We start from the raw sequence: 5,301 nt of genomic DNA, 5'->3' as shown, positions 1-5,301 counted from the left end.
GGTATTAATGTATAGTGTGTGAAAGATAGACGTATGAATTGATTGGGTTGTTATCATGTTTATCTGCGAATTCTTTTACTGATATGTTTTTCTAACTATTGTCGGCCTATGATACTTACTCAGTACGCGTGGATTGTACTGATATTACACTTGCTACACCCTTTTTGGTGGTGTAGATTGTTTCAGGTGGTTGATTGTGATGTGTGTGAAAATACGCGGTGCCTATCTAGAAGGTCTCCTCCCACTTCATTTTGGGATAGAGATGGAATCATAGAACTTAGTGGAAATCAAAATTCATTTAGTCGCTCCTATACTAGTCTAGACCAGGTCATGGGAAAATGGATTGAGTCTGTAATCATGTATTTGTTGTAATCATATGAACACTTGAGCTTATTAAATATATATTATGATGTTCCGCTATTACTGCCAAATATCTTCTAGTGAGAATGATTGTCCTTGTTCAAATGGTATGTTATTCGATAGAGGGTTCGCCTACCGAGGTGGGAAAGGTAGGTGCCCGCTCGGTCCTAAAATGGGTCGTGGCAGCAAATGAGTCTGGTTCTTCCCAAGAATTTTGTAACTAGTCCAAACATCTTAATAAGATCAGGTAGAGATAACTTCATATGATAAATATGCAACCCGTTGCAGACGTGCCACCCCAGCCAACCGTAATGTCATGCATGAAATGCGTTTACAAAATCATGAAAATCGCTATGGAATAAATCCAAGTAGCCAGGTAGGAACCATAACAAATAGTCAAATGAGGAAAACTATAATGCAATGCAATGCAGTATGCCTCGTATGCACACGGAATTCCATAGGGTTGTATGGAAGGTGTGACCAATGGGAGATGCTAAGTTCATATACCACCCGGAATACCAGATCCTTCATATCACATCGGGTCCAAACCTTAAGAGGCTAAAGATCATTTTTCAGACCTTAAGAGGCTGAATACCATAAAATATAATACAATTTTTTGCAGGCATGCAACCCGAGCTAACCATATGTAAATGCATGATACAACAAATAAGAGAATAAATATCTTAAATTCGGACGCAATAGCCAACAAGTTCAAGTAAGTTCATCAACAATTGAAACTTAATAGCCAACGTGTTTAGGTAAGTTTATCAATAATCCAGACTTCATAGCCAACTAATTCAAGTAAGTTACGAATATGTCTATCATGTGTGTACGAGGTTCTTTGGAATGCCCAAACACAATTAACAGTCAAGTATAAGAAAGTAGCACATAACAACTGATGCCCACATGCTTTGGCATTCTTGGGCCATGACCCATAACTACACAGTACACTACTACCCATATCATGGCACCGATACTCGTACAAATGGTTGTCACATCATAGATATGAGACCCTATGTTACACCTTTACCCCTTATTACTAAACTAGTTTTATTATCTTTTATTAAAAATGCCCTTCAAGCAAATTCAGAAGTCTTAACATACCTCAATTTCCAAGCAAACGTTTCACGAACCTCCAGAAATTGTCGTTTCTTTCCTCAAAGCCTTGGATTATTCTCATTCTATCATATACGCATGCTACCTAAGATAATGAGTCCACAGACACCCATATTGCGATACGCATATCCCAAGCCCAAAAATGCATACTCGATCCCTCAAGGGTAAAATTAAAATTTTATTGAACAATCGGTTACCCATAATTTAATTAGTCTAAATCAATAAAATCAATGAAAACTATCCACAAATCGACTTCCAATTACAAAAAAAAATATAATCTTAACCTTAGGATAAAACCTCCATTTCCCTCCACCCAAATCATGGATTAAACTCCAAATTAATGGGATAAAAATGAGAGCTAGAATCTTATCTCGAGCTAAATTGTGCATGTAGCCTTTGAAATCACCTCAAACTGAACTCAAGAACTCAAGATATGAAAATGGGAAAATGAACTTAGAAGTGGAAACTCAAAACACTGGTCAGCTACATTAAGTCTTCGCGATCGCGAGACCAAGTCCGGGCTCGTGAACTAATGCGACGACCCGACCCACGCATTACTCTACGCGATCGCGGAAGCCAACCTCCCCAGGTTTCACGATCGTGATCCTCCTCCCGCGTTCGCGAAGGAGGATCTATGCACCAGTAAAAGAGAAAAACCATGCTACGTTCAGAACTTCATTTTGACACTCAAAACTCGTTTGGAACATCCCGGACACAAACCAAATATACATTTCGGTCATATTGAAACAGGGTCGCTTTGACTCGATGTTGATTGTGATAAACTCTAACCTTTAAACTTAACCAATTCTCAACCTAAGGTCCAAATCATACCCGAGACCCTCAGGAGCCGAACCAACTACTTAACTAAGTCATAAATCACATTTCAATATTACTGAAATCAGAAAACTCTAATATGGTCCCATTTACCCTGGATGTTGACTTTAGTCAAACTTTTTCATTTTCTTAACTTAAGAACATCCAAATTTTCTCAATCTAATCTGATACTCACCTGATTGCCTTGGGAATTTCACCACCCATCCCCTCATGTCATAAATGTCATAATAAAGTAATAGAAGGGTATTTCGGAAAAAAGATTTACAACGCGATTTAAAGATTGAAAATCTTACAATATCTTTATAAAGTTAACATAATTATACAATATGCACATATTGCTGCTAACTTTCTATTTTTTAACAGTACATAGGTCTATAATTCAGATAATGATGTAACTGGACAATTTTTGAAGGATGTAGATTGGGGACCTTGTAGGGTCATGATGATGTCCAAATATTATGTAAATAGTTTAAAATTTCATATCGAAGAATGCTCTAAGAATAAGAAAAGTAATAACAGCAGAGTCTAGGTTGAAGGGGTGATGGCAACCAAGAAGGGGATGTCAATTATTATGGTGCACTCCATGATATTTTAGAAATGGAGTATTCTAGTTGGCCATAAAAAAATAGTACCTTTTCTATGAAAGTGATTTGATTCATCCCCAAGATGTACAAAGAAAGTCAAACAATATAACATCATTGGTGCTTGATAGTTAAAATCAAACATGTGGGTCAGTTTGAAGTTGAGAATGTGTTGGATATTTTGTACCAAAATGACATATAAGGTGTTCACCAATTAATGGGATATGATTTATAAAATGATTTGGAGCATCCTTAACACATATTAGAAAAAACTTCTATGGAGGAAGTAGAATTCATAACATATAAGGAGGTGTATGCATGACAGGTGATGATGGTGGAGATAAGGTTAAGGGTAAGAGTATAGGGTAACAAAGTAAGAGTGAAATGAAACGATAGGTGGGACTCCAAGGATTACTAAAGACATGAAGAAAATAAATAAGTACTCAATGACACAAAACAAATAGAATAGCTGATCTCACAAAATCAAGGACATATCAAGGGATTATAGCAAAAGCACCTGGTTCTTATGATTTTCAAGTATGCATGCTTCTCCAAATGTATGGTACTGAAGTTGTGTCTATTCTATCGTGTGTCAGGAAACTAGTCCTCTATGTATACAACCTAAAAAATAGGTCCTCTAAGAAGTCTAAGGCATCTTTCAAAATTCATAAAATCACAAGCCACCATAAAACCCTCTTAATCATCCAATGTTCAAATTATCAAGGGGGCGGGGGGAACAAGATTTGAAATCTTCTTAATTATACTCAAACTATCAAATCATAGTCTATTTCATATTCAAATCACCCTTTAAATACTCAGCCTCTTCGATATTCTCTCATTCACATCTCTTCTAAAACATTTAGGCAAGGAAACCCTCTAAAATCAAGAAACTCCATCTTCTAATTGAAAAGGCTCGACAATGCCAACTTCACAATTGCTTACCAAAACCACCACAGAATAAATCACGAACTGTCTCAACAAATCAACCTACAACAAAACCTCAAGTTTAGTCAAGAAAAACTGAAACTCAAGAGGAGCAAGAAATGAGGAAAGGGATGCCACTCAACATAAAGAAAAGGGTAAGGAGACCTAGAAAAGTGATTTCCAGACACTTTTTTATCCTTACGATCCATATAGGTTAGCTATAGTAGTATATCTCTAGAAATATCTTTTTATGAAATTTTTGAGAGGTCAATCGGGGTACAGATGCTGGGGATAAGAGAGAAGCCGCTTTGCAGGGTAGACTCGCTCCTACTTGTAACTAAATATGCTTCTATGTCCTACTCTTGTCTTAGGGCGTAATCAAGCTGGTGGAGAAGAAGTTCAAAAGAGAAGTCAGGGAATTGGTTTGATGGAGGAAAAAATTAAAGGGAAGGAGAGTGATACAAACAAAACTGGTTTATACATAGATAAATTGAGAGACATATTAAATAGGATGGATGAAAGTGAAGATGATAACTCTGAAGGGTATGAAGAAGGGTTATTGTGGAAGAAGAAATTGAAATAATACAGATAAAGAAAGTTTGAGTCAATTTCCTAAAAAAAACCCAAATGATTGACCACAATTGAGAAACATCAGCCTTAAAGGGAGCTCGCTGTCACAGAAAAGATAGAACTAAAAATAGCAACAAGAAAAGATTCGCCCCAGAAGACCAAACAAAGGCACATAGCAAGGAAAAGTCAATCTATACCATATGCATCTATGATCAAGAGAACGAAGAGAAATTTTCTTGTTGCAATTGTTGAAGTTCTTCAGGATAGCAAAATGGGAACAACAAAGTATGGGGTACATGATGAATCAGTTACTGTAGAATTTATTGATGGTGAAGGAAAACATTGATAAAAAGGCACATGAAGGGGAAAAGGTGGATAATAGAGGCAGAAGTTGAACCTTCAAGAAATGAGAAATTGACACAAGACCTCAAATGCAACTAAAAGAAAAATACTCCCCCAAGGGATAGAAAAACCCAATTCCTCTACTAAGAGTCCTAGTCGTAAAATAATAAATAGGATAGCCATCAAAAGAAAGAAGAAGACACGTGCTGATTATGATTTCCTTTCCAAGAAATCCTATTGGTGGAACTTGCAAAAAATAAAAAGAAAGACAAAAGAGAAAGTGAAAGTAGAGAATAAAGTTCTAAGAACTGAAATTGCAAATTTAACAACTGGGCTTGTGACATAGCATAGGACTTCAATTGAAAGAATTGAAAATTTCATGGCTTTCTTCGCATCCTCCACCAGAAAAGAACCTAGTTCCGAGTTTTAGTCCTTTCCGTTGTCCTGTCAAAGTCATGTTGTCCTCTACTATTAATATAGTCCCTTTTGTTAGTATTACTTCTAAATTTGTTGCAGAAACGAGAACACTAATGTAATTATATATTTGGAAAGAGTCATTATGAATTTAGTGATG

The 5,301-nt window shown here is 36.3% G+C and overlaps 1 long non-coding RNA gene across 1 annotated transcript; it reads right to left on the bottom strand.

Moving 5' to 3' along the window:
* Positions 1-3,559: 3,559 nt before the first annotated feature.
* LOC132642561 (uncharacterized) lies at positions 3,560-5,082 on the bottom strand. The gene is made up of 2 exons (XR_009583236.1): positions 4,583-5,082; positions 3,560-3,878 (listed from the first exon to the last, which is right to left on the bottom strand). It is a non-coding gene; the product is annotated as an uncharacterized LOC132642561 (long non-coding RNA).
* Positions 5,083-5,301: the final 219 nt, after the last annotated feature.

This window comes from Lycium barbarum, chromosome 5, assembly GCF_019175385.1.
Source record: "Lycium barbarum isolate Lr01 chromosome 5, ASM1917538v2, whole genome shotgun sequence".
NCBI classification, from domain to species: Eukaryota; Viridiplantae; Streptophyta; class Magnoliopsida; order Solanales; family Solanaceae; genus Lycium; species Lycium barbarum.
The sequence above is the reverse complement of the archived record's forward strand: the minus strand, read 5'-3'. Positions and strand labels throughout refer to the sequence as shown.